Source organism: Neofelis nebulosa, chromosome 9 (genome assembly GCF_028018385.1).
Source record: "Neofelis nebulosa isolate mNeoNeb1 chromosome 9, mNeoNeb1.pri, whole genome shotgun sequence".
Classification (NCBI taxonomy): domain Eukaryota; kingdom Metazoa; phylum Chordata; class Mammalia; order Carnivora; family Felidae; genus Neofelis; species Neofelis nebulosa.
In genome coordinates, this window is record NC_080790.1 from 130,790,383 (window position 1) to 130,802,672 (window position 12,290).

A 12,290-nucleotide genomic window follows, 5' to 3' on the forward strand; every position below is an offset into this window, starting at 1 on the left:
CTTTACCGCGAGGTCCCGGGGCACCGTTGCCCTCGGGTCCCTCATGTCACCGCGCGACAGGGACGGCACGCGCCTGGCGGCGTCAACTTCTTAGGGACGGCACCTGCCGCGCCGGGAGCCTTTCCCTCCTGGTCCGCGTGGCCCGGCCGCCGCCGGCGCCCCTGGCCGACGCGGGGCACTCACACCGGGCCCTGGGGTCCCGGGGTCCAGCGCCCAGTGCACAGGCAGCCGGTCAGGAGCGACGCCTCGCTTCGAAATTGGTAGGAGTCGCGCTTTTGCTGGGGGGTTGGGTTGGAAGGCTGTGCCCGAGGGGGCGCCACGGCAGAGCCGCCTCTTAGTGTCGCTGGCCTCCCACCCTCCTTTCCTCTTTAACTTCCAGTCTCTGTGGCCTTTCCCCACCATCAGAGAACAAAGAAAGGCTGTGGAGAAACCCTGATGTGGGCCGGGTCTGAGACCTGGTCCTTAAGCGTGAGTGGCCCCGTGGTGGGGACTACGACTGACAAGGACTTGTCCCCACGAACTCACCTTCTGCTCCGGGAAAGGCCGAGCCAGGAACACCGAGAACGAGCAGGACTGCGGTCTGTGAGAGGGGCGACGAAGAAGCTGGAGCAGGGTGAGGGGTACAGAGCGAGGGGCGAGACCCCTTTAGATTGACCGCTGGGGAGGGGACGTATACACGGCCATGAACAAGGGTAAGGAGCCCATCTTTGGAAGATGTGGTAAGAGAGCTTTGCAGCTGGACGAAACCGCAAAGACGACGATCCCGGAGCAGGAAGGAGGGAGGCATATTTGAGGAAGAGCAGGGGCATTGGAGAGGAGTAGCGGGGAGGGTGTGCAGGAGAGGAAGCCTTCCTGGCTGTGTGGGCTTTGGTGCTCAGGTGGTCCCTGGAGCACACTTTGAGAAACAGGGCCCCAGGTGGTAGATCGGGTCCCTGCCTTCCCGTCGGGTCTGAAAACTGGCATTTCTATCTCTTTCTCCTTGCGGATTGTCCGTCTCCCCCGCTAGACATCAAGCTCCATCAGGGTTGGGACTGTGTGCTGTCCCTCTAGCATCTTCCACATTGCCAGGCACAGACAGACCAGGCTTCTGAAAGAATCATTGGGGGAGCACTGAGGACAGTCCTACGGGGTAGATTTGATCATTCCAGGGAGACACAGGACTTGTCCAAGAGCACGGGAGGAAGGTGCAGAATAGAAGTCCCCCCCCCCCTGAATTTCTGATTCAGTGGGTTTGGGGTGAGACCCTTCTAATAAATTTTCTGGTCGTTCGGATGTTCCTGGTCTGCGGCTTTGAGAACCACTGATGTTGAAGACTTGAAACTCAACCCAGCTGGGTCTGACTTTAAAGCCCACATGATCTGCCAGATCCAGTGGGGCGTCCGGTGAGCTGGACCCTATGAGCACCTCTGGGAGAGGGGTACTGTCCCCGGGGGATGGGCCTATCAGAACACTGTGCACCTGAGTCAGGTGTTGTGGTGACCTGTGGACAGAAGACCCTGAAACACAGGGAGACCATCCCTAAGGACCGTTCTTCCCCCCTCCCCCCTGCCCCCCATCCACCCACATATAGAGACTCACTTTCTGTGCCCATGAGTTAAATTACTGCCTGCTCTTATCCCTGACTTGTGCTAAACTACGTCCAATAAAACTCTTTTAAATCCTTTTAAGGAATTTCCTCTTTGCAGTTCCTCCCTCCCTTTAGAGCCTTCCAGATTTTCAGTTCTTCTCTTCCTATCTTCATCTCCCTCCTGAGAAACATTCCTTCCCAAGCTGTTGTGTGGAAATGCATGTTGGTGATGCCGGTTAAGGTTTTGCGAAAAGATGAACCGCCCCCCCCCCCATCCGAAGCTTGCTGAGCACTTACTAGGTGCCAGGCAGTTTGCTGGGCGATTTGTAGGTGTCTGAGGTGCAAAATGGGTTCTGCCTCCAGCTCGAACACCTGTCTCTTTGGCTCTGCTGGATTAATTAAAAAAAAAAAAAAAAAAAAGTGAATTAGTTGCCAACCTTTAAAAAGTGGGAGATTTCACCTAACATTTTTTCTTTGGAAACACTGAGCGATCTGGCTGACATCCCTCGTGGGGGTGGTATGCTGGGTCGGGGACACCCCTTTGCCTGTGGTTTGCCTCTTGGCCCGTGTCGTCGTGTCATTTGCGGTACCACTGGGCCATTGGAAGCCTGAGTTACTGACCTCTCATCTTGGCAGGTTGTCTAGGGTCACACAGTAAGTGGCAGAGCTGGATCTGAATCCAGGCCTGTCTGACCTAAAAGCCCAAGCCTGTCACTGGAAAAAAAAGCTGCTATTAGAATGGGGGCAGGAGGAGGATGTGGCATCCCTGGCCCAGAGGACATACCTTAAAAGGGAATTACTGTCAGCGGTTTAAGAATATGCTTTCCTTCCCATTCATAACCAACTGTCAGTAAGTCATAAAGTTCTAGGTTGTTTTTCCATGGCATGAAGGGTTACCCAGAGTAGTCCAAGCTTTTTTATCCAACCTGCCCCTTGAGATGGGAGGGCTTAGATTTGCAAGGCTGGCGGTTAGTTAGGAGAGGAGTTTGGAGAGGGAGTGGGGTGGGGATGGAGGGAGCGCCTTCACCACCACCTCCTCCCACCACCTCCCGTCACTCTGCCCCGGGCACTCTGCCTTTGTGAGCCTGGGACACCCCAAGCAAGCTCTGTCCTTGTGCCTGGAGGGATCTGCCCCTAGCTCTCCATATAACCTTTTCCTCCCAGTCTTGGGTCTCAGTCATCCCCTTGGGACCTACTGGCACAGATCAGGGCACAGGGGGTGAGGTTGAGGCGTACAGGGGCACGGCTGTATTTAAATCTTTATTTTAAAAGTTAATATTTTGTTCATCATGGGTTTGTTTTGTACTAATTTTGATTAGAAAATATTAGTGTGTCAAACGTTATTTATCTTGAATGCTAAGCTTTTTAGTGCCTCCTTAAATCCTGCACCCCCAGCGGGGGCCTCGGCTCTGCTCCTGCTCCAGGGTGCTCTGGACCAGCAGTCAGGAGACCTGGGTTCTGGTTCTGGTTCTGCTACTAGACGTGTTCTGTGAGTGGACACAAGTCCCCTCGGTGGCCCGAGCCTGTCAGCTATTCCATCTGTCCAGGGAAGGGGTTATACCTGCCTTTAGTTCTAGAGCGATCCGAGACACCCAGCATTGCTCTGATGGGTTGTGCATTGTGCCCCTCTCCTGGGGGCTTTGGGACTGTTTTAGGCCTTGGCGACTCTGGTCATTATGGGAGGTGTTCCTCCGTGCAAACACCCAATCTTCATGGCTGCTCTGAGCAATCAGTGTTGATTTTCTTGTTCATTTTTCTGGCCCTGGGGGAACTTTCCTGTTTTGGAAGTGTGATCACACACCCTATTCTTTGAGGTCTTGCCTTTTGTTCTTTGGTTTCATTCATTGGACCACGTGACACACATTCATTAAGGACCTTCTATAGGTCAAGCACTGATCAAGCACTGGGGATACAAAAGGCACATTTCCAGCCCCAGAAGAGCATTTGTTGTAGTGAGGGAGACTGCACGAAGGCCGATCCAATCCGTGTGCTGTGAGAAGTCTGCCTGGGGTAGAGGACTTCCGGCCCAGTTAAGGCCGCGCTGAGAGAACTGTGCGTTGTCCTTTTCCCTGGGAGGACCCTGCATCCTCGGTTGTGATCCAGATGCCATCAGCCCAGAGCAGAGTATGGTCACCTTTCTGATAGAATCTCCTGGAGAGAGTGGTGCAGTGGAACAGTTTGGATCCACATTTGAATGGGCAGAGCTCCAAGTTAGACTTTCCAGTTTCTTCTCACTCCCCTTCTCCATCCAGTGCCTCCTCTGGATTGTGGTTGGTTTCTTGGTTTTTCCGAGTCCTGACAGCCCTCGCAGCCTGTCTCAGAGCCCACCTCTTCCTTTGGCTTTCCTCCACTGCCCCAGCCCTCAGGGGACTCTCTCACACTCTGGTCCAAAGCCTTTATCAACTAATAGGCCTGCTGCCTGGAGCTTAATTAAGATCTGTCTAGAGTTCCTTGTTGCAACGGTGCCTTGTTCCTTGCCTGGCAGTCAGTGACAGCTGGGAGGGCTCTGTCCCCTCAACTCCGAGGATGCAAACAGGTGCGGCTTGCTAGGGCTTCCGTGTTTCAAAAATAATGTTATGTGCCAGCATTTGTAAATCAGGAGATCTCACCCAAAAATCTGGATTTCTGGCTTCCCTTGAAAACTTAGAAGATGTGCCCACCCCACACCTTATATTCCTCCCTGGCAAAAATTGGCTAGAGCTGGTAGCAGCTTTTTCCTTTAGACGGAGCTTGGGTTCTCCAGTTTGCCACAGTCCGCACTATTCCTTCATGTCTAACGGGGGGGGGTCCCTTTATTCATCCTCTTCACTCTCCTGCCCCCCCCCCCCATAGGCTTTGAGATTTTAACCCCTGCTTTCAGCTTTTTTTCTTCAAAAGGAGAGACAGCTCATCAGAGCGTTATGTACTGGCAGATGCTTCGCAAGACTCAGAGGGAGTCTGGCCATGATTACTGGAGATTTGCTGGGTAGATGGAGGAGGGGAAAGTCAGGAGGGTGCTTGCTATAAATCCAGTCCATAGATTCTTAGGATCGATGAACTGACATTGGTGTTTGAACTTGGCTGGTACTTTTTTGCTTTACCTTTACATGTAGAGAGATAGTTAATGTGAAAATAAAACAATAAAAGCATTAAAATGAGGTTACTGAGGGCACACTGTTCTCAGATTTTTACATTTACTTTTCATCGTCTGTGGGCAGTATTGTTTTTAAAATTTTTAAGTTTATTTATTTTTGAGAGAGAAGGAGAGAGTGAGCACGAGTGAGGGAGGGGCAGAGAGAGAGGAGGAGAGAGGATCCCAGGCACGATCCGCACTGTCAGCACAGAGCCAGGAGAACAACACTTGATCAGGGTTTTGTTGTTGTTGTTGTTGTTGTTTTTTAATGTTTATTATTTTTGAGAAAAAGAGAGAGTGGGAAGGGGCAGAGGGAGAGGGAAAGAATCCCAAGCAGGCTTTGTGCTGTCGACGCGGAGCCTGACCTAGGGCTCAAACTCACAAACTGTGAGATCATGACCTGAGCTGAAATCAAGAGTCGGATGCTTGACCAACCGAGCCCCCCCAGGCGCCCCCCCCACCCCCGCTTTGCAGGCAGTATTATTATTTTCCCCATTTTCGAGACAAGGGGAAACCTGAAGCTTGTGATTGTGACGTAACCAGAATGACCCCTCCATTTTGGCACAGTTGGAGGCACCGGTAGATGATGGGCTCATTATTGTTTTCGCTGGGGTGGTCTCCCTCCTGTCTCCCTCCTGTCAGGTGGGGCGCGTTCTTTCCTTGGCACAGGGTTGAAGTTAGCCAGCCCGCAAGCCTGTTACTGCAGGCTGTTAGATCCGGAGACACGCAGGGGCGAAAGCCTTTGGCAAGGGGAGCATAGGGTGGGGAGGGGGGAGGCAAGAAAGCAGTGGCCCCACCAGCCCGGGCCCGGTCCCCTTAGACGGCCCATGGATCCTGCAGGCACAGGGACCACCATCCAGCCTTTGGGCATGAGCTCATTTCCCGTGTCCCCACGTCTGAGGTCAGCGCCCCGTTGAGCATCCATCCGTCTTGCTGCAGTGGAAGATTTTAGTACTCTTGTCGTTACTTTGCATTGCTTCTGGGCTGCGTTCCCTCTTATTTCATTTTCCTCTGAAATCCTGAGCTCACCCTCCTCAGCAGCTGACGGGACCATTTATTTCCAAGGCTGCAGCCGGTCGGAGGGCTGCTGACAGCTAAGCGGAGCCCTCTGGGTTTTTGCCACCCTGTTTTGTTCCCGCAGACAGGGACGGGAGATAGGAGAACATCTTCATTTTGTAGCAGCAAAGCTGTCAGAGCTTTGGAGTCTCAGCTCTATCCACTGTGTCGCAAAGGGCGCTGCCTTGGCGGACTCGGTCCCTCGGTCTTCTGCCCTTTGGGACTCAAAACCTTAAGAGAGTGCAGCCTGTGCTTTGCAAGTGTCCTGTCAAGTGCTCCTGGAGCTCAGAGAGGGTGAGAGATGTGTGGGGTTTGCACAGCAAATGAGCGGCAGAGCACAGGGAACAGCTCCGGCCCCAGCCCTTTTGCCTTGTATCAGCCTCTGCCTCTCCGGGTCTCAGAAGGCCGAGCTCCCAGGGGACACCCCCGCCCCCCCGCCCCCCCCCCCCACCCCCAGACTGACCTCCTGGCATGCTTTTCTGCCAGCTCTTTATGAAGCCTGCTCCTCCCAATCTGGTCTCAGCTCAGATGCTCCCTCCTCAGAGAGGCCGCCCCTGATGCCTCCATCTGAAGCCCCCCCCCCCATCACATTCTCTCACATCTTCCATGTTCTTCTTCTCAGAGCTCTGATCAGTGCCTGAAATGGTCCCTATCAGAGTTTAACTTTCGTTTTTATTATCTCTTCCAGCAGAATGCAAGCTTCATGGGGGCAGGACTACATGTGTCTTTTTTTTTTTTTTTTTTTAATTTTTTTTTAACATTTATTTATTTTTGAGACAGAGAGAGACAGAGCATGAACGGGGGAGGGGCAGAGAGAGAGGGAGACACAGAATCGGAAGCAGGCTCCAGGCTCTGAGCCGTCAGCCCAGAGCCTGATGCGGGGCTCGAACCCACAGACCGCGAGATCGTGACCTGAGCTGAAGTCGGACGCTTAACCGACTGAGCCACCCAGGCGCCCCAGGACTACATCTGTCTTATTCACCGTTCTCTCTCAAGCACCTGGCCCACAAGAGAGCTCCACAACTCTGTTTGGGTTGAAGGAATAAACCTAGCCAAGGTGGATTTGGGGGGGACTTCAAACGGTCCTTAAACAAGGAAACAGTTTTCAGGAAGCAATGAAAAATTAAACATCTGCAGAGTCACCTTCATTTGCTTCAGGGAGGTTTTGATTTGGGGGAACAAAGTCCACTCTTAAAAACACTTCAGGGGGGGCGCCTGGGTGGCTCAGTCGGTTGAGCGTCTGACTTCAGCTCAGGTCACGATCTCGCAGTCTGCGAGTTCGAGCCCCGCGTCGGGCTCTGGGCTGACAGCCCAGAGCCTGGAGCCTGCTTCCGATTCTGTGTCTCCCTCTCTCTCTGCCCCTCCCCCCTTCATGCTCTGTCTCTCTCTGTCTCAAAAATAAATAAACGTTTAAAAAAAAAAACACTTCAGGGGCACCCGGGTGACTCAGTTGAGCGTCCGACTTTGGCCTCAGGTCATGATCTCACGGTTCATGAGTTCGAGCCCCACGATGGGCTCTGTGCCGACAGCTTGGAGCCTGGAGCCTGCTTCTGATTCTGTGTCTCCCTCTCTCTCTGCCCCTCCCCTGTTCATGCTCTGTCTCTCTCTCTCTCCCAAAAATAAAAACATTAAAAAAAAAACTTAAAAAAAGGCTTCGAGGCCATCCATCTAGCCACCCATTTATTGGTGCATTTGATGCCATTTTGCTAAGTGCTGGGTCCAGGCCATGCTCTGTGCAAGGTGCTGGCCATGCACAGATGAGAGGCTGGGGTTCTTCAGGAATCTTCTCAAATGGCCTTAAATACAAAGGAGAATCCATTGGGTCACATGGTTGAAAAGTCTAGGGGTTGGTCTGCTTGATTCCAAAGCCCCTATTCTTTAAAAACTACTTAAAAGTATTAATGTATAGTTTATATATAGTGAAATGCCCAGATCTTAAGTGGGTGGTTTGATCCATTTTGACAAATGCATGCACCTGTGTAATAACTCACATACCTATCACAGAATAGAACATCTCCATTACCCCAGAAAGTTCCCTCAGGCCCCTTTCCAGGCAAGCCCTGCTGTCCCATAGATAAGCTTTGTGTCCTCTGGAATTTCACGGGAATGGAACCATATGGAAGGGACCCTTTTGAGCCTGCCTTCCTTTGCTTAGCATAGAGTTTGGTGTTCAGCAGCCTTGTTGTTGCAAATGTCAGTTCGTTCCCTACTCCTGCTGAGTAGTGTCCCATTGTACAGACACACCCCGTTTTGCTTTTCCATCCGTCTGTTGATGGGCACTTGGGTTGTTTCCAGTTATGGGCGGCGTGACTAAAGCTGCTGCGAACATTCATGTGTGAGTCTTTTTGTGAACATGCGCACTCGTTTTTATTGAATTCCTAGGAGTGAACTTGCTGGATGTAAGTGAAACAAAAATCCCATATCATCCACAGCAAAGATGTACCACTTCCCTGTGCTGGAGTCTTCTGTCTGGAGGTATGACTTACGACTAGTTGTGAACTGCGTGAGGGCACAGACCATTGGCGTTTGAAGTACTGTGTTTAGCAGCTCGTCCATACCCAGCGTCAATGGGAGGTGGAGGGCAGAATCTGTTTGGATTGATAGTTGTTTGGAGACAATCCTTGAGGGGGGGTTTTGCATTTCTGCACATCTTGGAAGGAGAGGCGCTAACTGCCTTCCTCCCAGACTCTATTTTAGATGTTGTTTGTGCAGTGAATAGCTCTGGAAGATAGAGATAGTATCTTTCTCCAGAGCAGAGGGTAGACATGTTTCCTGTCCATTATGAAAGATTCGAGTTTCCGAATATCATTCAGACCAAAAAAGGAAGGACATTCTGACACCGGCCACAACGTGCACGAACCTTGAAGATGTTATGCTACGTGAAACAAGCCAGTCACAAAAAAGATAATGTATGGTTCCACTTCTAGGAGGTCTCTAGGGCAGTCCCATTTAGAGAGACGAAAGTAGAAGGATAGTCACCAGAGGGTGGGGGAAGGGCAAGTGGGGAATTGTTGTTTAATGGGTATGGTGTTTCAGTTTCGAAAGAAGGAAAAGCTCTGGAAATCTCTTGAACAATGAGAAACTACTTAACCCTACAGAATTGTATACTTAGAAATGGCTAAGACGATAAAATGTATGTTATGTGTATTTACTGCACACACACACACACACACACACACACGCACGCACGCACACATGCACACACACGGATTTGGGTTTCCTAAGCTCAGAGTTCCTATCCTATAAGGTAACTCATTGCATGTCTTTGCACTGCTGTGTGGGAACTAGAACTTGGGGGACTGGAGCAGGAAGATGCTGATACTCTTGTTACTTCTGTGCTGTGAACGGTCTCTTATCTCTGACCCAGGAGTCTCGTGTCTTCTGCCAGCAGTCATAAAACTGGTAAGCTAACTTGCTGGCTGCCAAGTAGGGTAAATCTCAGACGCCTCATAGTTCTTGACAAAAGCAATCTCTAGTTTTTCCTTGCAGCACTTTTTACAACTGTAGTTAAATTTGTATCTTTAAGTACTTGTCTGCCTCTGACAAGTGAACTGAATTCTACGCTGTCTTGTTCAGAGCTTTGTTCCCAGGGTCTCACACAGTGCACTTGGCACATGGGAAATGCTCAATAAATATTTGTAGAGCGAATGACTGGATGGCTGGATGAATGAATGCTTGTTGCCTTGATCCCCCTGTCTCTTCTTCAAAGAGAGCACTTCTGGAATGGGTGGCCTGGCTTACTCTCCCAGCTCCTTGGAGGCAAGCTCCTGAGGGAGCCATTTCTGCTTTGGGCCAGGCTGGCTCTCGTCTTCCCCACCCCCTCCCCTGAGCTACCGAGGGCACTTCACAGGCAGGAAGGGCCCACTTCTCTCCGTCTGCCAGCTGTTGGCTTGTAGTGGTCAAGTACCATTCTCTCCACTTTACAGAAGAGGAAGCAGGCTCACAGAGGTAGAGGCCTCGTGTAACTCTTGCCCTGGGTTTGACCATTCACTGTCCAGTCTCAGGGGGGTCCAGGTGCTGGGACTTTTGTTCCCATAGGACCACCAGCGACCTTCTGGACATCAAGAGGGTGGGATGGGGGTGGAATGGAGAAATGTCTCGGACTGTTGACAAGAAGGTTGACCTGCAGCAGCTCAGTTAGCACTCGACAGGGTCCTTGGGGACCTCTGAGCGACTGCCAGTGGAAGGCCCTGGGCTGGCTCTGTACAGCTCACGAGCTCACCTCACTGGCAGCGGCCAGTCTGCAGGGGTGGACTTGACTTCCTGGGCTCTCTTGATGCCGACTTGGATCGTGTTCTTGCTCCTTCCAGGTCTGGTCACTTCAGACTCCCAGGCTAGTCGAATCTCCTCCAGCCGCCCCGGGATGGCCGTCTCTGGCAATTTCTTTGTTCTCTTTCCATAACATTATCATGGAATACATTTTATACCTCGCTTCCCTTGGGGCCTCCCATTTATTTGCAAGAGCTTCCTTTTGAAGTAAGAAAAAATAACAAAGGAAGCTTATCAATTTCGCCTTTCTATGGAAACAGTTTTTATTCTCTTCCCCGTAATGGGGATCCCTCTGACTTACTGGGGCAGAATCTCCATGGGAAGGGTGTGCAGAGAAGGCAACCAGAATATAAATACTCATATTTAAGATAGGTCACCGTGGCACTTGGGAATTGTGGGATAGGTCCGGGGCCGAATCGGGCCTTCCAGGGTCCATCCCTAGTCAAGTCTGTGTGTATCTAATAGACGCCTCCCGTGTGCCAAATGGTTTGTTGATTTGTGGACCTTGAGTGCTTAAAAGATATACTTTCTTCTCAGTGGTAAAGCTGTGGTTCTTGTGGTTCTGGGCTGGAATGAAAGGTCTTCTGGAGAAGAAAAGTTAGCCGTCGCCACTAGGAGTAGTTAGCATGGTCATTGACCCACCCATCCATCTTTAAACAAACACTTACTGGTCACCTGCTATGTGCCAAGTCTGCTGGATTGTGGGGATATGGCTTTGGCCATGACAAATAAGGTCTCTGTCTTCCTGCACTTCAAATATTAACCAAGTAAACGAATCCATATGTAATGACAGATCACGATAAAGGAAGGGTGGAAAAGTGGCACAGGTGAGGGCTTAAGAGCGGCGTGGGCAGCTCTGGGAAAGTGTTGTCCAGGGCTAAGTACGCCCCGCCCACTCAGCAGTGGCTTCTTGAAGGGCTTAGAGCCGAGTCTCCAGTGCTGTGTCCATGTTGCATGTCCCTGGTGTTCTTTTTCTGCTAGTGAGGGACTCCCTGTGCTGAGGCATCATTACCCTCACCCCATTCTCTTTGGCTCCTGCCCAGCTCACGCTCCCCCAAATCCAGTCCCTCAGCCAGGTCCATCGATACCCCCTCGTGCCCTGGACCACCCCTTGTGTGTCTGCTCCAGCCACTCCTGCTCCAAAACACCAGGCATCTGGAAAGTTCTTCCCTAAGATATCCACGTGGCTTGGTCGTTCGCTTAGGTCTTTGCTCAAATGTCACGTTCTTGGTGAAGTCTTTCCTGGTCTCCCAATTAAAAATTCTGACAACTCCACCCCAACTCCAGACCTCTCCATCTCCTATCCTGTGTTCTGTTTCTCCTTAGCTTTTTGTCATCGTGTGATATGTGTATTTTGATTAGCTGTTGTTACCCTTAGGTCAGAAGCGATGAGAGGAGAGGGCAGTTACTGAATCCAGAGGGAGGGCACTGTGGGAACGGAGAGAGCTGTGCTGTATGGACCAGTGATCCTCCAGTGAGGGACCCAGGCAGCCTGATGTAATTCTGCTGCCCTCCTCACTCTGATCTTGCTGAGGCTGCCCCTTGGTCAGCCCAATGAGAAGATGGGGACAGGAGCACATCAGCCTCCAAGGGCATGGAGAAGCTGGGACAGTGATGCAGAGGGGAGTGGCCTTCAAACTCTTGTTTAGAGCCCCAGGGCTTTGCGAAAGAGTTTTGGGGACATCACAGTGGGCAGAGGGGTGACCCAGAGGACTTGACTTTAATTGGCCACCAACATTTCCCCCAGTATGTGCATGGTGGAGAGAAGACAGAGAATTACAAGGCCTGAATTTGAACTTCAGCTCTCCCAATAAGCAGGTATGTGACTTTGGACAAGTCATGGCGTCCTCTGAGTCCAGATACTCATCTGTTAAATGCAGCTCAAACTCCCTGCTCTGCCTCCCTTTCTGGATGGTTGTGATGATTCAATATGGTTCAGGATGTGGGAGTGCTTTGCAAATGGCAGAATCTTGGACAGAATTGGTTGTTTTAATCTCAGCTGCCAGTGCATGCTTCCATTGTTGACTCAAAAATTCCAAGTCTAGATACAAAATGTGTTACTGGTCACCATGAGGATCTGGGAGTGACAGGTGTTTTCAGCCCAATGAATCCACTGATTTTTCTGATGAAAAAATCCACAAACTTTTTAAGACTCCAGGTGTTGGTAGCAGTGTTGTTACCCATCAGTATGCAAGATACCCAGCTTTTCCTGGGGGTCTACAGACAAGATCTGGACCCCAGCTTGATAAATGCTTCAGACAGTAACTGGTTCTCAACCTTGGTTTC